Raw genomic sequence first — 25,798 nt, 5'->3', positions numbered from 1 at the left:
TCTGTGTCTTTGCAGGCGCCAATGCTTGTTTCCCATACAAGATCCTGTCATGGACTCTGAGTGTCCACCCACGTCAGTGTCTTTGCAGGCGCCAGTGCTTGTTTTCCTTACGATACCCTGTCATGGACTCTGAGTGTCCACCCACGTCTGTGTCTTTACAGAGGCCAATGCTTGTTTCCCATACAAGATCCTGTCATGGACTCTGAGTGTCCACCCACGTCTGTGTCTTTGCAGGCGCCAATGCTTATTTCCCATACGAGATCCTGTCATGGACTCTGAGTGTCCACCCACGTCTGTGTCTTTGCAGGCGCCAATGCTTGTTTCCCATACGAGATCCTGTCATGGACTCTGAGTGTCCACCCACGTCTGTGTCTTTGCAGGCGCCAATGCTTGTTTCCCATACGAGATCCTGTCATGGACTCTGAGTGTCCACCCACGTCTGTGTCTTTGCAGGCGCCAATGCTTGTTTCCCATACGAGATCCTGTCATGGACTCTGAGTGTCCACCCACGTCTGTGTCTTTGCAGGCGCCAGTGCTTGTTTTCCCTACGAGATCCTGTCATGGACTCTGTGTGTCCACCCACGTCTGTGTCTTTGCAGGCACCAATGCTTGTTTCCCATACGACATCCTGTCATGGACTCTGAGTGTCCACCCACGTCTGTGTCTTTGCAGGCGCCAATGCTTGTTTCCCATACGAGATCCTGTCATGGACTCTGAGTGTCCACCCACGTCTGTGTCTTTACAGAGGCCAATGCTTGTTTCCCATACGAGATCCTGTCATGGACTCTGAGTGTCCACCCATGTCTGTGTCTTTGCAGGCGCCAATGCTTGTTTCCCATATGAGACCCTGTCATGGACTGTGAGTGAAACAACCATGTCTGTGTTTTTGCAGGCGCCAATGCTTGATGCTCTGCTGGAGCCTGGTTACGGCGGTTCCGTCAGCGGCCACCAGAGGGCGATCCTCGCCTGCTGATGAAACCCACTGATCTGCACATTGGATGTAAGGAGAAGAGTTTCCTCTTCCAGGTCAGCAGCGGCAGAGACAGCACCAGCAGCGGGGGTGACATCACTTCCTGTCTCTCCTTGTGTGCAGCCTGTTGCAGAGGAGGAAGGAACCTCATCTGTCTGTGCAGTTACCTTCATCTACAGACCCCCCCAGGCCCCAGATCTCCCCCTGCCCCACGTCGGCCCCCCCAGGTGGGGGAGGGAGCCTGGACACGTCTGCACAGTTCTCTGCTCAGGTAGGAGATTGTCAGCACCTTCAGCTGTGTTTGTAGAAATAGACTGAATAATCCTGGAGGGAATCTCTTCAGGAGCCGAGCTGAGCTGGCATGCCTGCCAAGTGTCACGCATCAGGCGTGACACTTTCGCATTTCAGTGCGGTGTTCCGCATCACCGCACTGAAATGTATTGTCACGCATTTTAATGCCACTCTGCTGTTGCAAGCTCCAGCGCTGAAACGGCTGTTAGCACGCGTGCCCGGCGCCTGTGACACACTTGCGCCAGCTCTGCTCTCCCCGTAGACTTCTTGCAGGCCCTGGGCGCTCGCGTTGCAGCGTTCTAGTGGCTGTGGCGCCGCGGGGAATGTCATGTGACCTCACCTCCTGGCTGGTCCTGGAAGTGAGGTCAGACCGGAACTCAGGAAGCGAGAATTAGTGGAGGCGTGTTGAGTGCCGGCAGGAAATCATTGCGAATATGGATTTCAGCCGGGCCCGGCTTGGAGGGGTCAGTGCTGGCATACTTTGTTTTGCAGTTACAGACATCCCAGATAAGAACTTTGAATCAATCAAGCCCCAACCGGGATCGCCGCATGGCCTTTCCTCATGAGAATCACGTCATGCTCTTCAATGTTAAAAAGAACAGCACACTGATCATAATCTGAACGGGGTACTGGCGGCGGACCCCACACAGATCTGGAGGTGCCATGTCTTCTGTTTTAAATGCTAGCAAGGCACCACATGTGGGCAAATGAATTGTAGTGCAGGGCCTCCTCGCCCTTCGCACCTTCGCACCACGCAGACAGTGTAGATGAGGATCGATTTGGACCCGACAGCGTTGTTCACGGCTGACTGCCGTTTTGGTGAGCTGGTCAGCATTGCCATGCTCTCCAGCGCAGCGGTATGGACTCCGTGACTGAGTTACCATGTCACAGACCGGGCTGGCTGAGCCCACGAGCGTTGGCGACAGAGGTGAGGTGCATACCGACCTGTCCCGGTGTAATATAATTTTGTTTTTTTATTATTTTAAAAAGCGAACCTTGTTTCATTTCATCATTCAGCGACAGTACATGTATTGTAATATATATAGAATAATTACTCTGACAATTTATAAACGTGATAGCTGTACCCATTGTTTGCAAAGTTAAACAAACAGCACTGAACGTGGCTGGTTGTTCTCTGCTAAACTAGGGCCGCAGGCAGGCTACTCAGGCGCCTGACAGGGCAGCCAGGGTGGGGGGGGGGCGTCGGGGCTCAGTGACGGGCGAGCCACAGCTCTGATAAACATTTTTGAGAGGTAATTCATAGAGATGAGTGCTTATATGTCATCACAGCTTATCTGAACGGCTGATTATCTTTAACTCAATCGCGGGTTCAAGCCGAGGGAAGGGAGGAAACGAGTAGTGACAGCAGTAGGAGTGGAGGCACTCCAAGTGACTAGGGTAACCACCTGCTGGGGAGGCACCTTCTCTATAGTGACTACAAAGATTCATGAGTTCAGTATTCAGGACCAAAGGTCAGCTATACAGGTACATCTGAGGATATTGTTCAGTAATATAAAAGTTTATATTTTTTTGGTTTCTATAATAGCATGCAAACATTCTCATTTAGCTGGACTTTATTAAGGAGTAAAAAAAAAGTGAACACTAAGCAGTATTGGACAGTTTCAAGCATGCTACCAAAAATATTTCAAACGTATTATGGTGGAAAATGTTGTATTTTTCTCAAGTACTAAGGAGTTTTGTGCACCAACAGTGGCTTACCAGTTGTTTCACGATAACCCACTCACGATTATAGTGCCTTCAAATTGAATCTGGTCATTATTTCAAAATTTCACGATGGGACACAGGGTTGAGCACTAGTAAGATACTGTTACGAGGTGCCAGCCTGTGACTGAAAGCACAGTGAATGTGAAAGTCATTATTTTAAAACTTTATTACACAGCATATGACAGGCTGCCGAAAAATGTGCAAACAGATTTACTCTTTTATGTTAATAAGATTAGGGACACTACATTTTTGGGGTTTTTCCAACAGTATCAATATGCTTTTTCAGCTTTTTATTGCTCAAAATATGTAATTTCAGATTTTATCCCTTTGATAGGATGTCATTGCTTTCTTTTACCTGCGAAAAAGTGTCAAAGCATTAGGCAGTTTAATTTCACTCATAAGTACACAGAAACCATAAAAATGTTTCTTATCAGTATACTGAAAACTTGGCAGCTATGTTTGACCGAAGTTTCCAAACTGTTTATAGAAAATCATATATTGTCTTCTACTGTTTTGAAGGGGCTCAGTACTTCGGTGACCAAACCGTGTCATAAATTAAAGCATACTTTCTTTGAATATCTGCAAAACAAGTATAATATAATGTCCAACTGTTTCTAAAACCTTGTTTTACTGCAATTTGTATCTGCACTACCACGTGTATGTATACAGCAGAACACCACCAGGTTTTGTGCTGGCGCTTTCCGCATTATTTTGTAACTTATTGCATCGGCAAACGATTATGCCTTGCTATACTATAAAATGTGCTTTTTAGGCTAGCGCAGGGTCATGAATGAACAGCTCAATGAGATAATCTTCTGAGCAGCTGCAGTGCCTACCTGTTACTGAGAACTGCAGTCACGCAGTCTATCTCCACTTAGTGCCCATCCATTTCTGGTGCTTTGCAGCAGTTTTAAGATCTTCTTAGAGTTTCTCGTGGCTCAAATGGGTGTACTTTCTGATATTTATGTTTCCCCCATCTTCAATGCTTGTTTTGGATGGCAAGAAAGTGTCACTCATAGTTGTTGAAATGTCACTCATAATTACTCTGAAATTATGAAAATGTCACACATAGCAATCTGAAACCTTGGCAGCTATGAGCTGGGCTCTTCTATCCAGGGGCCCCTGGGGCTGAGCTGGGCCCTTCTATCCGGGGCCCCTGGGGCTGAGCTGGGCTCTTCTATCCGGGGGCCTCTGGGGCTGATCCCGGCCCTTCTATCTGGGGGCCCTTGGGCTGAGCTGGACTCTTTTATCAGGGGACCCCGGGGCTGAGATGGGCTCTTATATCCGGGGCCCCTGGGGTTGAGCTGGGCTCCTCTATCTGGGGGCCTCTGGGGCTGTGCTGGGCTCTTCTATCCGGGGCCCCTGGGGCTGAGCTGGGCTCTTCTATCCGGGGGGGTCCCTGGTGCTGAGCTTGGCTTTTCTAAACGGGGCCCCTGGGGCTGAGCTGGGCTCTTCTATCCGGGGGGGGGCCTTGGGGCTGAGTTGGGCTCTTCTATCCGGGGGGCACTTGGGGCTGAGTTTGGCTCTTCTATTTGGGGGCCCTGGGGCCTGAGCTGTGCTCTTCTATCTGGGGGCCCCTGGGGCTGAGCTGGGCTCTACTATCCGGGGCCCCTGGGGCTGAGCTGGGCTCTTCTATCTGGGGGCCCTGGGGCTGAGCTGGGCTCTTCTATCCGGGGGCCCCTGGGGCTGAGCTGGGCTCTTCTATCCGGGGGGCCTTGGGGCTGAGTTGGGCTCTTCTATCCGGGGGGCCCTTGGGGCTGAGTTGGGCTCTTCTATCCGGGGGGCCCTTGGGGCTGAGTTGGGCTCTTCTATTTGGGGGCCCTGGGCCTGAGCTGTGCTCTTCTATCTGGGGGCCCCTGGGGCTGAGCTGGGCTCTACTATCCGGGGCCCCTGGGGCTAAGCTGGGCTCTTCTATCTGGGGTGCTGGGGCTGAGCTGGGCTCTTTTATCCGGGGGCCCCTGGGGCTGAGCTGGGCTCTTCTATCCCAGGGCCCCTGGGGCCTGACCTGGGCTCTTTTATCCAGGGGCCCCTGTGGCTCTTTTATCCAGGGGCCCCTGTGGGCTGAGCTGGGCTCTTCTATTCGGGATCTGTGCGCTGCATCTTAGTGTACTATGAGGAATCTATGCAGTGGAGCTGCCCGTGCAGGTAAGGGTGGTGGGGCGGGGCGGGGTGAGGAGGGAGTCAACAGCCGACGATGAAGGAAAATTAAAATTAAAAAAAAGAAAACCGCTTACCTTATGCTTGCTTATTTTTAATGGGTTTCCTTTTTGAATCTCTGGTACCTTTCAAATGCCTTTGTGCCAAATTGACATTGTACCCTTGCACGGAAGGATGAATCTGACACTATCAGTGTGAGAATGGATGGATCAGCCTTCTGTCATGTGAGCAGCAAGGCGTGAATATATGCGAGCTGTGTAGTGCGGTCACCAAAGTTTTTAATGTGAGTCTATAGTGGTTTGAATTTGGCGTTTTCACAATTTCCCTGCATGCAGCACATGTCACAGAGTATTTCTGTGTCATAACAACCACAGGACATTCAGAGCCATCTGTATAGAAGACTCTCTTAAATTCCTCCGTGGGTAGGATATTAGGAGTTTGTGGTATATTTTGTGTATAGTGCAGAAATTCTTAAATGCCGAGAGTCAGATCATACTCAAATGTTACATCAACTCCTCTTAAAGATGCAGGCCATTGCGTCATTATCTGTTGTGGCCAGTAATGTCACTATACACTCCGCCCTGGTCAGGTGTCGTTCCGCGCCATCATCTGTTGTGGCCAGTATTATTACTATACACTCCGCACTGGTCAGGTGTCGTTCCGCATCATCATCTGTTGTGGCCACTATTGCCACTATACATTCCGCCCTGGCCAGGTGTTGTTCCGCGTCATCCTCTGTTGTGACCAGTATTTTCACTATACTCTCCGCCCTGGTCGGGTGTCGTTCCACGTCATCATGTGTTGCTGCCAGTATTATTACTATACACTCCGCCCTGGTTGGGTGTCGTTCTGCGTCATCATTTGTTGCTGCCGGTATTGTCACTGTACACTCCGCCCTGGTAGGGTGTTGTTCCGCGTCATCATCTGTTGTGTAAATGTCAATGTAAGATGGCGCCTCTGGATCTTTCTGTAAGAGCTCCATAATTGATGCTGCAAATAAACCAGGACTATTCTTAAAGCCACTGGCAATCATGTATAACCGAACTAAGAGCTTAGACACTCCTTCTCAGGCGCTATATTTTGTCTGAAAAGTCCATTGTACAGCTTATGAGAGTGTGTGTAACTTTAATCTAAAACTATTCTGTATGTTCCATCAGGTTTTAAAACTGGAAAAAGAGGATTATTCAATGTACAACTACAAGGCAATATAATGGCGTGATCTTCAGCTGACCACGGATAGCTTTAATGTTGTGTTTGCTTCAGGCTTCGGAGGATATTGAGCCTGTGTTTGGGGCTCAGCAATGACCTGTAGAATAGATTCTTTATCCCACCCTTCTTGGATTCCATACAGCGCTGGAGCCTACTTTAAAGCCCACTCACAAGCATTCTTTTCCCTCAGGTCCCCGAATTTGTATTCTAATAGCATTACTTCTCATTCTTTTTGGGCCAAGAGGAGTGGAGGGACCGAATCAGAACAAGACACTGAGGTTAGTGTAAAGAAGGAAGAGAAAGGTCGAACTCTATTACTCATATCAAAAAAAAAAAAAGGAACTTGATTAACTAAAGAAAATGCCATGCTAACTACGGATACTTCTGCAGAACAGGACTTGGGTGATGGCGCTGGTGGACAGCCCAGCTGAAGTGAAGATACGGTCCGTCAAATTGTATCCACCTTGGCTGGACTTCTGAGTTGATGGAAATTCAGTCCTTCTATTTTTGTTAGTCTTTTTCGTCTTTTTATAGGGTGCAGCCTTCTACTCATTTGTTCTTGCCTTAGTACATCGGGTAGTACTGCCCATGACAACGCGCCATGCGTAGTACGGTTGATACTTGATCTCATTCCTAAATCTAGGGAGGGTGCAGCCTAGTACTCATTTGTTCTTGCCTTAGTACATCGGGTAGTACCGCCCATGACGGCGTGCCATGGGTAGTACGGTTGATACTTCATCTCATTCCTAGATCTAGGGAGGGTGCAGCCTTGTACTCATTTGTTCTTGCCTTAGTACATCGGGTGTACCACCAATGACGGCGTGCCATGAGCAGTACGATTGATACTTCATCTCATTCTAGATCGAGGGAGGGTGCAGCCTTGTACTCATTTGTTCTTGCCTTAGTACATCGGGTAGTACCGCCCATGATGGTGTGCCATGGGTAGTAAGGTTGATACTTCATCTCTTCCTAGATCTAGGGCTGGTGCAGACTTGTACTCATTTGTTCTTGCCTTAGTACATCGGGTGTACCACCAATGACGGCGTGCCATGAGCAGTACGATTGATACTTCATCTCATTCTAGATCGAGGGAGGGTGCAGCCTTGTACTCATTTGTTCTTGCCTTAGTACATCGGGTAGTACCGCCCATGATGGTGTGCCATGGGTAGTAAGGTTGATACTTCATCTCTTCCTAGATCTAGGGCTGGTGCAGACTTGTACTCAATTGTTCTTGCCTTAGTACATCGGGTAGTACCGCCCATGAAGGGGACGTCTCATCGCCACAATGCTGCTCCTCTGGTTGGTGTTGCAAGCATTCCAGAAGTCAGTTTTGTTGCTTTTTACGGGCACTTTGCTCATAGTGGCGCTTATAGTCTGTGGATTGCTTGTATGGAACCCTGAGTCTGTGGTACAGGTCCCGCTCGACCCGCTCTGCCTTCTTTGTTCTGCAATACATACTGTCTGAGCCACCTATACAGGATACTGTGTGTATCGAGCCAGTACGGTATCAGATGCCCCCCGCTTCAGGGAACTCAGTCGGGCATTCTGAGGTATGTGGGGGCTAAGTGACCAACAAACCAATCTTATGAATTGGAAGGGTGAAAGGGTCCGCCGAGTTTTGATATGCGTGGGGCTGAGTAGGAACGGCTGCATCTTTGTAGGAGTGGAAAGCGTAGTACCGGCATCTATAGGATCAAAGTTCACCCATGAATAAAGCATTTCAAAGGCATACACTGCATGTGCCTGTACAACAAATGTTACTGCCCCCCTGTGCTCAGGGTTGCCTATGTCTTCACAATGTTGTGTAACTTCTGCCCTGTGATTGACTCCTATCAAACCAGGAGCTCCATGTTTAACCCCTTGGCTGCGGGGTGTTTTACCCCGCTGTGCGGGTGCGAGGGGGGCCGCGAGTGGCGCCGCTGTGCTGTTGACGAGCTGAGCTCGTCATGAGGCACAGCGGAGTTGCCCTCGTGACACACCACACTCATTTTTAGAACGTTCAGCACAGCAGGGAAATTATCCCCGAGCTCAGCTCGTCATGAAGGTAGCTCAACCGTCCCTCATGACGAGCTGAGCTCGTCACTAGCACACAGGGGGTTAAAGAACCATTTCAACTAATGAAAGATCCAATGTGCAAATACCACAGATTTGTTTGGATTAGTAGTTTTGTGCTGAAAAATTCCCCTAGTGGTCCGCTCTGGAAAAGAAATCTACCTGAAATGTCTGTTGACTGCTCACTTTGACCCCTTAAATGCTGGCCCTTCTCTCTCCCCTCCCCCACTTGCTGAGCACTTTTTTGCTTTTTGGGGTAGCTCGTGCTTAGGGTCCATAAGTTATTTCCACAAAAGGTAACTAAAGCAAATTTGTGCCTTCTTTTTTCTAACACCCTGGGGATTTTAAAAGTACCCAGAATTTGTGGATTCCCTTGCCTGTGACCGAGAAAATAGGCAAAATATAGCCACATTTATAGTTTTTTTTTAAATCTTGAAAAAAAAGCTCTGGATAAAAATTTCTATTTTATTTCCTAAAAATGTCATCAACAAACATTTACTGTGCTAAGGTCACTATCCTGCCAACTATTATGGACAAAAATTAATTTTTACCACAGTATCAGTCTATATGTCCTATTTTCTTGTTCTCACAGCCCACAGTTTTTGGTGGAAACCAGTGTGATACCCATGGGTGATCCGGGGAGGCTGCAGATTTCTGAAAGTTAGACAAAATTCGGAATTCAGAAAGGGTCATATGTGTAAATCCCTCAAGGTTTTCCCAAAGATGCTAACAGTTGAAATAAAGAAGTATTGAAAATGAGTGTAAAAAAATGTTACAACATTTTCATCTGTGAATTTCTGTCACAATGGCCAATTTACAAAAGTGTTATTTGTACATCTCTGAATTTGAGGGTGCCCATACGAGTATATGATTAGAAGGTATTTTTCAAAATGTCTTCCTTCTTACACACTGGCTGAGTTTTGGAAGGTACAAAATGTAGTGAAATTCAATTGTTAATAACAAATTTTTGACTATTCTATTCTCCCACATGTCTTCCCAAAACACAATGGATACATCACATTTTTTCATTCAAACTCACCCTTTTTTTGCAATGTGCCTAGCTGTGGATTTTGAACCCCAGCTCAGCTAGCACCCAGGCAAACTTAGGAAATGAGCCCCTTTTTGAAAACTAGACATTCAGGGGTACCCAGGATGGGGTGATTTGCATGGATCTCACCTGGTTGTTTTACCCAGAATCCCTTACAAACTTCAAATGTTAACTAACAAAACACGTAATCCTCACATTTCTGTGATGGAAAGTTCTGCAGTCTGTGGGGAGCCACACACCTCCTTCTATCCAGCATTCCTCCAAGGCTCCTGATAAAAATGGTACCTCGGTTGTGTGGGTGGGGCTAGTGCCCACAACGGGAAATGGCACAAAACCGAACATGAATACATTACATTTCTTCAATCAAAACAGACCCCTTTTGCTGTAAAGTGGGTAGCTGTAGGTTTTTGGGCCTAGCTCAGCATGTACCTAGGGAAAACCTAGATACCCAGGGGTATCCAGGGTGGGATGACTTGGTCAATTGGAGTCCCCTCACATGGGCTCCCATTAACCTCGGTTTGATCCGTTTCTGCCTTGGGCACTAGGCCGAGCCACGCAGGAGACACACCGCTTTATCAGCACAAGTAGGGTAACGCTGGGTGCTAGGAATTTTGTGGATTCCTCCAGATTCCAGATGCTTCCATCAGAGAAATGTAATGAAAATGCGTAATTTCAGGCAAAGTATGAGGTTTGCAGGGCATTTTGGGTAAGTAAACCTTATAGGATCCATGCAAGATACACCGCCCTGGAATTCCCTTGCTGTCTAGTTTTCAAATATTTCTTTGGTATGTTGGTTTCATGGATGGCACCACAGCTGGGCCTCAAATACCACAGCTAACCCTATTGCTTATCTATCAACGTAGCGCTTTAGCGCATTTTGTGTCATGGTTTCTTGACCCACCTAGACAAGTGGGATACCGTTCTTATCGGGGGACATGTGGGAACTCATGGTGGTTGGAAATTTGTGGTTTCCCGTGGACTTTTCCAGGCGCCTGCCTACCCATCCCAAAAAGTGCAGCCGTTCACCATTGTAAGTGGGATAATATTGGGAGTTAGCCACACTCTTCTGGCCCACATGTAAAAACAACACCGGAAAGGATCAGATGTCCTCCCGCTTGCCATTGGGATGGGACGCTTCAGTCCGAAGTGGAGCAGAAAGACTGTTGAGCCTTTAGGGGTGAAGGTGTGGCCTGATGTTAGGATGGGCCAGTCCCAGGCCATTATTTTCTTAAAAATATATATTCCTGTCATACATTGGGCTTTCTACGCCCGAGGCAAATTGGGGAAAAACTGTCTGCCCCTAGTTGGGGGGAAGGCAGAAAGGCTTGTGTGTGCCATTTGGGGTGGGGTTGTGGCTAATGCCAGTGTGCAAGACCTGCAACACGTTCTTTTATCCTAAAGGGAAAATCCCAGGCATCAGATGGACTTTCTACCTCTATATATCCACATATCTGGGGAACCTTCTCAATTGGTACACACCTCGTATCTGCCCCATGGGAGCAGAAAGACACTATTGCCCCATATGGGGCAGGGTATGGCTCCATGCAAGGGTAGGCCGTCCCCTTCCTTTTGTTTGTTGTGACTATGTTTTGAATTGCCTGGTGTTTCGTGGACCTTCTGCCCCTGGGGGCAGATAATTGGGGGTGAATACCCCTATCATCCCACCATGGGGGAGCAGAAAGTAATTTGGGCTGTGAGATGGCAGAGAGCAGAGGCTCAAGCCTCGGGGTGGCAGAAAGCCCACATGGTATGGAATGGGTGGTAATCACCTTCATCAGACCCCCCAGGCAGCGCAAAATAACTTGCAGCTTTTTTTGGGGCAGGGCATGGCCATGCCCATGGGGGGCTTCCACCACCCCTGAACATTTGTTTTTTTCCAAAACGTTTCCTGTTCTCTTCTGCCCCCCTCCTCAGGGGTAGTTTGGGTGTATTCACCCAATTTCTCCCCCCAGACGGTGCAGAAAAACTCATGCTGTATTTTTTTGGGTGATGGCATGGCCATTCTCATTGTGGGCAGCCCCCACCCCTTACAGACACAGACCGCAGGACATATTCGTTTACCCACAGTACTTGGGTGAGGGCGTTCAGGATTGATGTTGAATGATACTGTATAAAGGGGAGAAGCTTAGAATACTGGCAGCTGGTACCCGGCAGGGATGCCCGCTCTCGCCGTACTTATTCGCTCTCGCGATGGAACCTCTTGCGGCATGGGTGCAAATAGATGCGCAGATGAAGGGGTTCGAATGGGAGGCAGGGCCGTCAGCCCGAATCAAGCTTTACGCGGACAACGTGCTGTTCTTTCTTACAGATCTCAATAGGTCAGGCCCAAGAGTTCTTGACATTATGAGAGTTTTTGGCGAGGTTTCAGGGCTTAATCTCAACGTAAAGAAGTCTGTCTTGTGGACCCTAGGCAGCGGTGTGTGACTCTTGGTACTTGGGCATCCGCCCTACAGAAGGCGACAGGAGGTTTTAAATATCTTGGGGTATTTATGACAGACATCCCTGGAGTCTCGTGGGAGCGCAATATTGTTCCGGTCTGGGACAGAGTCAGGTCGGACATGAAAACATGGTCCCGTATGCCCTTGAACCTATATGGCCGTGATGTGTTCAGACCTCAGCAAGGCCCAAAGGTACCGAAAGGGTTCGCCCTTCTGTGTACAAAGTCCTTAGACTTACAAATGAAGTTGGCAAGGAAACTGGAAATACAAAAGCATAGTTTAATAAACCTTTAAAGGTGGTGATACAACCTCCACAACACTTCTACAGCATTGTACAGAGTAGCACACTGAATACAAGCACATGGCCCCTTTTATACACAGTGGAAGGGGTTCAGTTTACAGTTTAGACAGAGGTTACAACCACGTAAGGACATTTCTAAACATATCAGTGGGTGGAGCTAACAGTATTTCTAGAACATGGGAGGGCTATGCTAATAAGGAACAGCTGTTACTTCTGCTGAGCACGCGCTACACTCTCAAGAAGGACTAAAAATAACTGTTGCTAGGTAGAATCCACAGTGTAACTGGCAGAGAGGTAGGACAATCAGAACATTGAGCACATAGCAATGCAGGACATGAAAAATGGCAGACTCGAAATACAAAATGGAATCCGTATACTAGATATTTGGACTAATGCTTTATGGCTTCAGCTAATGCTTAATAATACCGCTGTTTTATTTGCAATAGACGACCCTTTTAGCATTAGCTGAAGCCATTCCATTTCATAGGGTAGTCATCATACTCATCTTGAATGTCAATGCTCATAATGTTAGAAATTTCCTTAGTTAAACTTTTTTGATAAGCAGCTTCGGAAACAGCTGTCTTATTGGGTATACAAGAGGTAATACAAAGAGAACATATCATAGGACCACATTGAAGACACATACAGCAAGTGAAGAGAATTGCTACTATTATACAAAGGCCAGTGAGAATCTTCCAACCCCATGTAGTAAATAAGGTCCAAAACCAACTAGAGAAGGTCCATGTACCATTATCTACATGTATGTCGGCAGCTATTTTATGCAGTTTATTTATGGCATTATAAACAGAAGGCGAGTGGTCTGGGATGAAGACACAACAGCTACTTCCAATAATTCTACAAGCTCCTCCCTTTTCTGCTAATATGACATCTAACACCATTCTGTTCTGCAGTGCAACAATTCTAGTAATTTGCAACTCTTCAGTTACGTTTCCTAGTGCTGCAGCAGTTTGGTTGGTCACTGCCTCTACAACTCTAGTTAATCTTCTTATCTTTCTACTGTTTAGGGCAGCTCCAACAAAGAAGAATAAACCTAGGTTAAAATCTACATATTGCTGCAAACTAGTGTCGGTCTGGTCCACATCATCGATAGATAAAGTACGTTTGTATCTATTCACAGTGGCATTATTCAACAATCTCAAGTCTTTATGATATGTGGCAGGTGCTAAAAACACTGGTGGTAATAAAAACGATACATAACATACTCCTGACCAGCCAGCTGGTAATCGATAATATCCTCTATTACCGCATACAAAATATGTATTATGGGATTCTAAAAATGTGATATTATTCAGGCCATCTATATTTAAGACTTTAATACAATCACTAACACCTACAGGGATGTACCCAACACTTTGCACACATAAGTCCGCTTGTGCTTGTGCAACTGAGATCTCAAATTTTTCACTTTCGATAGTGTCTCTAGTGTTCGTAAAAATGTAGGGAGTAGACTCATTGTCTGGTCGATATTCTTCCCACTCCCATATGGTTCCATTGGCTTGTGGATATCCTTCTTTATTCTGGTGACATTCTTTGTTTAGTCTAAAAAGTAACCTTCCAACAGCAGGCTTTCTTGTGGCAAATAGAAGAGTATACCAGGCACGACAAGAACCATTATGAGAGAAAGGGAGAGGTATGAACGGTGTTCCCCCCTTCTTCTGGTGCGCTGGCATCATACCACATATCCAGCAATTTGTTTCATTTGTAGCAGTGTGGGTATGATGTAGCATTTGAATGAAGGTGTTATTTACAAAGGACAAGCGGTGTTTTGATTCCTGATAGGGGAGCGTATAAAAGAAATGCTCCTCTGGCACTGGTGTAGAAACCACATATAGATCACGGGCAGGAATTACATCCTCAACAAACCACGTGATAATAGCAACAACTGCCACAATAGCAATGAATCCAAAAGCGCAGATCACTTTCTTTCTCTCCATGTTGAACAAATGTCTCGCAAATCTTCCTGAAACTAAAAAAAGGTTGTCAGAACTCTTCCCCCAAGGCGGCCGTTGTTTTCTTCACCAGCGGGCCAGGACGGGTGTCACTACTCTAATGCAAGGTCGATCCCCCCCCCCTTGCCTCATCGGCTCTCCGTTGCACCAACCGAGGGGCCGTTCTGACAACAGTCTAAACAGCAGCAAACTTCTTCCTGGGTCGAAGGTTGTATTTTCTTACTCCAGAAGTCGTCGGGTTCGGGAAGAACTCCTCTTGCTCATCAGGTACCACAGCAGGGCCTTTCTCTGTAGTCAGGATTTCTCGATGGTCAGTCAACACGGCAGGCTCCACCAATCCGGGTTGCACTCTGCGACAGTGAAGAGAGTGAATCCAGTTTTTCCTGTTGGTCACTCGGACAGCCGTTCTTGTTGCGAGCAGAACTTGCTCGGGACCGCACCATCGGGGCTCCAGGCCACTCGTCCTCTCGAACGCCTTGAAGAGGACGAAGTCACCGGGTCGGAGACTATGACCCTCGCCTGTGGACCGGTCAGGGAGTGCTTCTCGAACCTGTTGATGAATAGAAACCAAGTTATCAGTTAATTGTGCCAGATAGTCATTCATCAATACACAAGGTACATCATATACGGAACTTGGTTTGGGCACTCCCCAAATATTCATGGGACGACCAAACACCACTTCATACGGTGTAAGGCCGGTCCGGGAGTGTGGTACTGATCTTATTGACAACAATGCCAAAGGCAAAGCGTCTGGCCAAGTCAGAGAAGTGGAAGCCTGGATCTTTGCTAGTTTAAGCTTCAGTGTTCCATTGTACCGTTCCACCAAGCCAGCCGACTGTGGATGGAACACTGCATGGAACTTCTGCTTTATCCCCAGACCTTTCAGAACATACTTGATAACGTCTGCTATAAAATGAGGCCCGTTATCACTCCATAGCAGTCTACAAACACCATACCTAGGGAAGAACTCCTTCAGTAGCACCTTAGCTGTAGTCATTGCAGTATTGTCCTTAGTAGGGTAGGCTTCAATCCATTTACTGAAAGCACACACCACCACCAAGACATACTTTAAATTATTACAGCGTTCGAGTTGGATATAGTCCATTTGCAGGACTTCAAAAGGTGCAGTAGGTATTTCAAATCCTCCTGCTGGAGTCCGTGTTCCTTTCCCTGGGTTGTATTTAAGACAGATCATACAGGTCTGTACCACTCTCTTGGCCGTGCTAGCAATCTCTGGATGCTCCCAAACTTGCGCAAGCAATTTCACAATCGCTGAAGCTCCAACATGTGCTAGCCCATGTGCCATTTGAACCATAGGTTGGACAAAAGCTGTGGGCAACTTCCACCTATCCATTTGTTTGTTGCGCCAACAACCTTCATCATCCAGTTCTCCATTTTCAGACCATTGCTCTCGTTCTTTATCGGAAGCAACTCTCTGTATTTCCATCACTTCTTTCCTAGCATCATGCCATCGTTCTGCTTGTGACTTCACAACATACATTGAAGTGGAGTCAGGTCTCATTGCAGTTTCTCGTGCTACTTGATCAACAAAAGCATTTCCTTGCCCTACTTTGTCGGTAACCTTCTTATGTGCACTGCATTTCACTATAGCTATCTTTTTAGGAAATGTCAAAGCAGTCAAAAGATTGTGCACCAATTCTCCATACATAATTTGTGCTCCGTGTGACGTCAGAAAACCTCTTTCTTTACAGAGCAGGCCAAAGTCGTGCGCTACTCCGAAAGCATAGCGGCTATCTGTATAAATATTCACACACAACTCTGTACTAAGCTCACATGCTCGTGTCAATGCTATCAGCTCCGCTGCCTGGGCTGATTTCTGTGGTATGCGTGCTGTTTCCACGATAGTATACAAAGTAGTGATGGCATATGCTGCCGAAGTCGTACCATCCGGTAGCTTCAGGCAGGAGCCATCCACCCATAATTCTCCATCTACATCTGAGAAAGGCGTATCCTGGAGATCGATACGACCCTTTGTCTGTTCCTCAGTCACAAAAATACAATCATGTGCTTCCTGTGCCTCAGGCTGAGTCGTCGGGAATGGTAACAATGTTGCTGGATTTAACGTAGCACATCTCCTCAATGTGATTTGGGGAGCCAGCAACGTTAGTTCATATCCGGTCAGACGGGCACTTGTTAAATGCTGCGTCTTTGTTTGATTCAAAAGGGCGTCAACAGCATGGGCAACCAACACTAACAGCTTGTGAGATAACACTATTCCCTCACTCTGACGTATTGACACAGCTGTCGCTGCGACCGAACGAAAACACCCCGGCAATGCCCGAGCAACAGGATCGAGCAATGCCGAGAAGTATGCACACGGACGCTGCCTGTCCCCGTGCATCTGTACTAACACAGATGACGCACATCCATCTCTCTCGTGTACATATAATGTGAAAATTTTCGTGTAATCAGGAGTGCCCAACACTGGTGCTGAACAAAGGGCCTGACGTAACTGTTGGAAAGCATTTTCACATTCATCTGTCCAAGGAAGGGGAATTGGAGTATATTTTGTCAACAGCGCTAACAGTGGTTTGACTATGTGTGAAAACCCCAGTATCCACTGCCTACAAAAGGACGTAAGACCCAAAAATGCTCGAACATCTTTCTGTGTAGAAGATGTTGGTGTGTCCAGGATGGCTTGGATACGATCTGATGTAAGTGCACGCCCCTCCTTAGACAAAAGGTGGCCTAGGTAGGTCACCTTAGGTCTACAGAATTGCAATTTCTTCTTAGATACCTTATGATTGTGGGAAGCCAAAAAGGAAAGCAAGGACAACGTACAAGTCTCACATTGCTCAGGGGTGTCAGCAGCCAACAAAATATCATCGACATATTGAATAAGCACTACCCCCTCAAGCAAGACAAAGGAATCCAACTGTCTTTTCAATGCCTGACTGTAGATACTAGGGCTCTCAGTATAGCCCTGTGGAATTCTACAAAATCTATACGATCGATTATTCAAAGTGAAGCCGAAAACATAACGGCTATCAGGGTGAATAGGGATCGAAAAGAAGGCGTTCTTCAGGTCGACAACCGAGAACGTTGTCGCTGTTGGTGGGACCAAAGTAAGGAGTGTCGTAATGTCAGAAACAACAGGATATTGGGGCACCACTATCTTGTTCACCTCCCTCAAATCAATAATGAATCGATATACCCTAGTATCAGTGTCTTTCTTCAAGATTGGTAGAATAGGACTGTTACAAACATTGTATGGGACTTCTTCCACCACCCCCACTTGGATGAGATCCTGCACAATCTGTATGAGCGCCTCCTCACCCTCCTGTGAAATCCTATATTGAGGCAGGCGTGGCAACACAGCTCCCTCCTTCACACTAATGTGAACCGGAGGAATGACCATCTGTCCCACATCAGTGTCTGAAGTAGCCCACAACGTGTGAGGTAAAGAGGCTAATGCAGTACTTTCAGCGACCATACACACTCTCTCTTTTGCAGGGTAATTGTCATTTAAAATCACGCGTACTCCTTCAGGGGAGCAGCGGATTGTGGCTCGAAAATGTTTCAACATATCTAGACCCACAATGTTGTCAGGCGTATTTGAGGAAAGCAAGAATGGACATGGTGCTGTAAATTTATCAACATGAAATGCAAGGGGTTGGGATAATGGGCTAAGAGAAGGTGTTCCATCGAACCCTACAGATGTAATCGTTAAGCCAGACAGGGGAGACCTCGGAACCAATTGTTTAGACAAAGCGCTACGAGTAGCCCCTGTATCAACCAGAAACTGATCAGTAGAACCCAAAACATGTGCTGTAACATAAGGACCCCTCTGATCTACTGGCACTTCAACTGATTCCACACCCCATCCTACGCAATCCTATGCATATTGGGAATCATGACTTTCGGGGTGCACATAGTCAGACATCTGGTACTGATTTCGTCTATCAAAAGTATTAGACCCTCCTTGTTGTTGCTCCTTGGATTCAAATCTAGCCCTGTCATTTAGGTTACCTCGTGCTCCAGAGAAACCCCCACGATTTCTCCCAAAACCTCTACCCCGTCCCATAGCCCTGTGTTCTCGCGCTAAAGGACACTCATTGGCCCAGTGGCCTTGTTGCTTACAATATGCACATTGATCTTTAGCCAAATCTGTGCGGTTATATGTAGAATCATAAAAACCCCGACCCCTTCTATCATTTACTCTCTGGGGTGGTCCATACACTTGTGCTAGCATAACTTTTGTTTTCAAATCCTTAGATTTCTTATCTTCATTACTTTTTGCTTCTAATTCCTGACGCTATTAATACTGAGCCATTGTCAGGAGAGATGCCGGAGTCGAAGTCGTCCAGGAGCTTTCACTCGCTTTCAACCGAGCTGCTACTCCCGGTAATAAATTCGAGACATATTTATCTACAAACAGATGTCGACCCGTGTCATCCGTCAGAGACTGACCACTAAAATCATGAAAAGTTTCTTCAAATCGCGTAAAGAAGTCAGAAACTGATTCATCCGTCTTTTGCTTGCAAGATGCTAACATAGTCCAGTCAATCTTTTTAGGGGGGATAATCGTCTTCAATTTAATCAAAATGGCAGCAGGGAGGCCTAGAATGAGCTGGGGTGGTTTCTGCGCAGTTTCCTAGCTCTGTCCTCCTCCTCAATGTCTTCCCATTTAGCTTTAAACGTCACTAAATCGTCAATTTTACGTACTGATCTCCACATGTCAGGGGGTAATATAAGACCAAAGAATAAATCAATGTCAGCTAATGTCATAGTACAAGAATTCAAAGCCCCCTCAACTTCCTCATAAAAGGCAGCAGGATTTTTCCGTGGGTCAGGTAACGCTTTCTTTAAGGCCATAACATCCGCTCTATTCCAAGGAGTATATACCCAATTATAGATAAAATATCCTCGGCATCAGCTGAATTTTTATCTGAACAAGTACCCGCTCCTTTAGGAGGAACATACAAAGGCGCTGCCTCTCGCATAGGTTTAACATGCACAATCTCGACCTTATCTTAAGAAGAGATAGGTGATTGTTTCCCGTCGCCACTCAAACCCGTCTCTTTGTCGTCCGCCGTCTCTTGTCGTTTTTCTTCTCATAACCGAGACGTCTCATCCCGCAATGCGAATAACCGTCGAACTGCATCAGCTGCCTGAGAAGGAGAAAAGAGACCTTTACGCAATTCTTTCTTATCTTGTACTATGTCATCAGGTTCAAGAACAGGAGAATATTTTTGAAAAGCCCCGACTACTTCATCAGAAAAGGTTTCAGGAAAATACATTTTTCCCTATCCGGCCATTGTTCAAGAGACAACAATATTTCAGCAAGAGGAGTTTTACCCTTCAGAATATGATAAGAAATTTGTCGGAGCTCCGCCATACGATCAGATGTTAACTTAGACCGTGTGTCTACCTTATCTTTAAGTGATCCAGAATCCTCATCTTCCCCTTTTGGAGCAGACGGGCCAGCATACGGAGGCGGAGAACGATCTAGTAATGAAAAGTCATCATCAGAATTATTAAGGACAGGATAAAGAGGCCGTTGAATAGGATATTGGCCAGATATCTGCAATCTACGTTCTTTTTCCCGTTTCTCTTCCGCTTCTTTTTGTTCACGTTGTCTCATTTCTTGCGCCTTCTCACGCACATTCTTCCTCTGCTCTTTCTCAATCAGCGCATGTTCACGTTTCTCACGCTCACGTACTTCTTTCACCCACATTCGCACACTCTCAAACATGTCTTGTCTCGCTCGGCGCTTACACAGGCATTGTTCCACATACTCAATTTTGCGCAAATCAAACGAACCATACAAAGGCCATCTCAACTCAAGATCCTTCTTGGTATACTTCCTCCATAATGTGCTGTACATTATCGGAGAAAGACCAAACTTGATGTACATATCCCTATTCGGCGTCCCTTCTGGGGGAGCCGGCTGCGTTTCTTCAAGACTTAACCGGTTTCCACAGCAGCACCACTTATGTAGTGCGCTAAAAGTAGGCATGCTAGAAATAGTGCGAAAAACGCAATATTATGCAGAAAAAAAAATAGCGCTTAATCGTTGCGCTGCTCACAACCATATGTTGGAGAAAAATCTCCACATTACCTACCTATATGTGTTGCAACGCATATATACCCATTTTCATAATCATAATATGATCGATCATCCAAACATCCCCATATCCATATCCATAAGCCACAGCAAGCGTATCCTAAAACTGCCTTGCTAATCACTGGCTACCATAAACACTCACAGTAATTACCATACAATGGTCCTTACCAAGCACGAGCGTCCAGATTCCACCTGCCAAGTTCCACAATTTGCTCAAACAGCTTATCCACAGCAAACCGACAGAAGAGGTCTCAGTCGAGGACCGGCGCCACCCAGATGGTCAGATCGGAAGGAAGGAAGAAATACCTCAGGATGCCAGGACAAAAAATGCAGCTGGCAGTGATCACTTCCCCGGCAGAGTTCCATTCCTTCATCACGACCAGTCCTTCGAGCCTACGAGTCGCCGATGAGCCCCACGTGACGGGCGCCAATTGATGTGTTCAGACCTCAGCAAGGCCCAAAGGTACCGAAAGGGTTCGCCCTTCTGTGTACAAAGTCCTTAGACTTACAAATGAAGTTGGCAAGGAAACTGGAAATACAAAAGCATAGTTTAATAAACCTTTAAAGGTGGTGATACAACATCCACAACACTTCTACAGCATTGTACAGAGTAGCACACTGAATACAAGCACATGGTCCCTTTTATACACAGTGGAAGGGGTTCAGTTTACAGTTTAGACAGAGGTTACAACCACGTAAGGACATTTCTAAACATATCAGTGGGTGGAGCTAACAGTATTTCTAGAACATGGGAGGGCTATGCTAATAAGGAACAGCTGTTACTTCTGCTGAGCACGCGCTACACTCTCAAGAAGGACTAATAATAACTATTGCTAGGTAGAATCCACAGTGTAACTGGCAGAGAGGTAGGACAATCAGAACATTGAGCACATAGCAATGCAGGACATGAAAAATGGCAGACTCGAAATACAAAATGGAATCCGTATACTAGATATTTGGACTAATGCTTTATGGCTTCGGCTAATGCTTAATAATACCGCTGTTTTATTTACAACAGCCGGTCGGCCATCTTTAAGATGGTCGCTCTCCCTCGTCTGCTATATCAACTGCAGAATCATCCATATCCTATCTCGCCACAATGGTTTCGCCAAGTTGACTCGGCACTGGGCCGCTTTCTCTGGGCTGGGGGGGCGGTTTGTGTGGCCCTTCGCACCTGTTTCCTCTCTACGTACTGCGGTGGCCTGGCATCTTCGGACATCCTCTCCTACTACCAAGCGTCCCATCTATTGATACTCAACGAATGGTGGTAGGGGGATCGGGGCGATCCGGCGTATGCTCTGGAGAGGTATTTAATGGAACCCGATACTTTTCACACGTTGCTGTACGGGGAAGAGGAAGAGGCTCCCGGTGGTTACGCAGGTTGTCTTCCAGGTTTGGCGTCGAGCACTTAGTCGTATGGGATGGTGGAATAGGCTGACTAGGGAGACCCCGCTGTGGCAGAACGGCCGCCTGCCGGGCTTGTCGGCCTTGCAGGGGTTTCGCGGCTGGGACTCGATAGGGATCTCGGCGCTGGGGCATGTCATGAGGGGGCACAACCCTTAAATCCTTTCAGGAACTGAGGGATGAGTACGATATGCCACGTACCCAGTTCTTCAAATACCTGCAGTTCCGCCACGCTATCTCCCCCGCCTTGGAGGGGTTAGACTCCCTGCCGGAATTTAGTCCGCTAGAAGCTAAACTGTTTATGGGAGACTTGACGGAAAAGAAAATATCCTGCATCTACCAATCACTTGTTACCCATTGTTCATCCTCCCTAGACAACCTGCGGTCCAAATGGGAGAGGGATGTCGGTGAAATTGACGAAGAAGGGTGGAGGGAGGCTCTTGCGGCTCCGAGGGAGGCAGCTGTGGCCGTACGGCTGCGCTTTATCCAATTTAAATACCTACATTGGGCTTATTACACGAGAGAGAGGCTGTGGCGGGCCGGATTGATTGCCTCCGCCAATTGTCTGAGGTGTGGCAGAGAGGTAGGCACGTTCCATCATACTGTGTGGACCTGTGGGGCAATGGAGAGATATTGGAGGCGTATATGGGACTGTTTGGATGAGGTTCTGGGTTGGCAACTCCCACGTACGTCACAGCTGGGCCTCCTGCATGTCTTGGAGCAGGTGGGCGGCAGCATATATAAAAGGCACCTGTTGCTCCTAGGCCTTACAGTGGCCAAGAGAGATGTGGCCCGCGCCTGGAAAGACCCTAGGGCTCCCCCGATTGAGGTATGGAAATGGGGCATGGATTATTGTATGGGGCTGGAACGTCCAGTGTTTGAGGCCCGTGGTTGTCCCAGAAAACACTATAAAATTTGGAAGAGGTGGGCGGAATACAGGGGGCTGTGGCTGGAGCCGCCGCCGCGGCAGGATGCAACAGTAGACCAGTTGTCCTGTGTACCGGGGTGAGGGTGAGAGTGTATTACCATCACTCTATAGACTGATTTGCTTAGATCCGGGTGACCATCGTGAACGGGGCTAGGGTGGGAGCCGGGAGGGGGCGGTTTTACGGGGTTGGTGGGGTCCGGGTAGTTTAATATCACTGTCTTATCCTGCTTATTGTACTGATTGCTATACTGTGCTTCTTGATTATATGCTCACAGCCCCTCCGGTGTTCGGAGTGCTGTGGATGTTTTGCAATCATATCTGAAATGTCAATAAAATCTAGTTCTGAAAAAAAAAGAATACTGGCAGCTGGTGAGAGCTTTGGGTTTTTGAACAGATGGTTACAATGGCCTTAATGGAATATTCCAGAATTTATTATCTTTAATAGTGATCTGACGCTTTAAGGAATTGGTACCATCCGCTTTACTATGTGTAAGGTAGGTTGATTTTGCATACTGGTGTTAAGGGGGAACTTAACCGCGTACCATCATGACGGGGTTGAGATGATGTTGCAGCTTAATACTTTAATTTAATATTCAGATCATTTAGTAAATTTCATAGCCATGCAGGAGACCATGGTAATATGGGCTGTTGTCTTGTGGACTCTTTATCCTACTTTACGTGTTTCCAAAACGCCTCCGCCCGACTGATCGTCAACGTCCCCCGCCGCATCCACATCACCCCCCACCTGAGAGATCTACACTGGCTCCCCGTCGACAAAAGGATCACCTTCAAGCTCCTCACCCATGCACACAAAGCACTCCACAACGCCGGACCAGCCTACCTGAACAGCAGACACAGCTTCTACACCCCCACCCGCCAGCTCCGCTCCGCCAGCCTCTCCCTCGCACTGTCCCCCGCATCCAACGAATGACCTCCGGCGGCAGATCCTTCTCCTACCTCGCCGCCAAGACCTGGAACACCCTCCCTACCCACATACGACAGACCCAAGAACTACTCGCCTTCAGAAGATTCCTCAAGACCTGGCTCTTCGAGCAGTAGCAGCACCCCCTTCCCTCAGCGCCTTGAGACCCTCACGGGTAAGTAGCGCGCTCTACAAGTACTCTGATTGATTGATTGATTGATTCGGTATTTATAAGTAGTCAGAAGATGGGGTATGACTATTCGAATGATAGTCCGTTTGCCAGTTCCTTTTCTCCATCACACTTGCAACATGGGGTGTTTTCACATGACTGAACCACAGGTCTCTTTCTTGTATAGGTCCTGAGCAGGGACGTGATTTGGGCCACTTATACCATCTATGGACGGGATGAATAACACCCTGTGATATGATGACTGCCACCAATCACATAATATAAATATTGTGAATACGCTACACTACATGATAAGGTGAGAACTGCCTATTAACTACAATATCTTTATATGATCTATAGTGCTATAATTCTACCCCAGTGCCTTGGACTTCCCCCTTACTCTCTTTACTACAGACAATTTAGTTGTGTGTAATGGTCTTTCTAAAAAAGTGAATTCTTCCCAATCAGGTTGCCCTCATGTTTTACTCTCTCATTGTCTACATTTGAATTTAGTTGTGAACTGTACACCATTGTATGGTGAATTAGTATGTTGTATGTAATGTTATATATTTTTAATATCCTTATATCAGTTGAAGTACCTTCTATAGAATTTTGAAGAAACATGTAACCTTCGCGTTGCTGATTGGTAAACGACCTAGAGTGTACTTAGTGTGTGGTGTATTATGTGCCAATCACTTGTGATTTAGGATGTGATCTCTATGAGATACATAGAGACCCCAAAGTGTAGTTTGTGCTTTTACATGTAAGTTTGTAATCTCATTGTATATGTTTTAATACGGGGTGATGTTTATTGTCTTTTATGGGATAGTTTCAGCCTTGATGAAGGAAAGAGAGGTGGGATGCTCACGTGCACCACTCGCGGGCTTGTTCTTTTGGTTATAGATTTGTGATTACTTGTTTTTTTTTCTCTGGCTGCAGTGTTGTCCTGTCATGTTGCAACATGGTGTCGATTTCTGTTATCTGCTCACTGCCACACACCGCTTCCTGATTGGTAGCTCTAACTCATGGCTTCTGCAGGTTACTTAAGCAATCATGATTGCTTGTTAAAATCCCGTAGCTGGGCGAACTCTTATTCAACTGAGTCGCGGCATCTATTGCCACTTTAAGAGTAGAAAGAACTCATTCGTAACTTTACATCGAACGGCACAATAGAAACTGCTATTTCACCTTTTAGTATACCTTGAACTAGAACCTGAGGATTTCAGTTTGCCTTAGAGATAATTTGTTTTACAGTGTCTGCTTGACTGGATTCTCTTTCGTTCAGAACAATCTTGCTTTCCTGTACCCACCTGAACACTGCCCCGTTGTTAAATGCTCAGGATATTTAACTGCTCTGTTGTGAAGCATGTAATGTATTTCTGAATGCGCTGCATTCTAATCATGGCTATTTCATCCTTTACTTTTTATAAATCTCCTCCAAAATGTTTGAGGAAATTAACTATATATAAGCATTATTAGCAAAGCCAATAGGTCTCGCCTTTGAGACTATCGGCTCTGTCCTTGACTTTTGTTCCTGCTGTACAGCATGGCATTGACAACTTTGGCAATGGTATGCAGCTTTACTGCATAGTAGGGTGGCTGGTGTGCAGCCTGGCTCCTATAAGACCATGATGCATCCAACATGCACTTTTAACAAAAGGCAGACTGCAAAGCATCCAGCCCGCTGTACAGCATGGCTGCAAAACCTTGCTAATAGGTCTCACCACCATCACGTATCAGCAGCACAACACACTGACTACAATCATTGGCATAGCCAATAGTTCTCGGCTTTGGGACCTTATAAGTGTTTAGCCATGCAACAGTTAATGTTGTTGCACCAACGATATTGTGCTGGATAACTAAATACTTATACGGTCCCAAAAGTGAGACCTTTTGACTATGCCAATGCTTGTTTAAGTTAGGGGCATGGTCATGCCCATCGGGAGCTTCCACCGTCCCAAATTTTCTTTCCCTCCTCCTGGTGTCCAGTGGGCTATCTGACCCCCCCCATTAGGGGAAAGATCGGGGGTAATCGCCCCATCTGCTCCCCATGGGGCAGAAATATCAAGATATTTGGGGATCGGAGGGGAGCACAATGTCGTGCTTAATGGGCCGCTCCCAATGTC

General features: G+C 46.7%; 1 protein-coding gene across 2 annotated transcripts in view; it reads left to right on the top strand.

Annotated features, from left to right (window-relative positions):
* Nucleotides 1-1,105: 1,105 nt before the first annotated feature.
* The window catches only part of LOC144758859 (uncharacterized), a 128,106-nt gene continuing 103,413 nt past the window's right edge, over nucleotides 1,106-25,798 (top strand). The window contains exon 1 of one of the 2 annotated variants that reach the window (XM_078646456.1): nucleotides 1,106-1,241. The gene's annotated coding sequence lies outside the window, so the exon portion shown is untranslated. Of the gene's footprint in view, nucleotides 1,242-23,905; nucleotides 23,989-25,798 lie in introns of those variants that run through there. The other variant, XM_078646463.1, reaches the window with a different exon arrangement.

This window comes from Lissotriton helveticus, chromosome 1_1 (assembly GCF_964261635.1).
Source record: "Lissotriton helveticus chromosome 1_1, aLisHel1.1, whole genome shotgun sequence".
NCBI lineage: Eukaryota > Metazoa > Chordata > Amphibia > Caudata > Salamandridae > Lissotriton > Lissotriton helveticus.
This window is presented reverse-complemented; position numbering and strand designations above follow the sequence as displayed.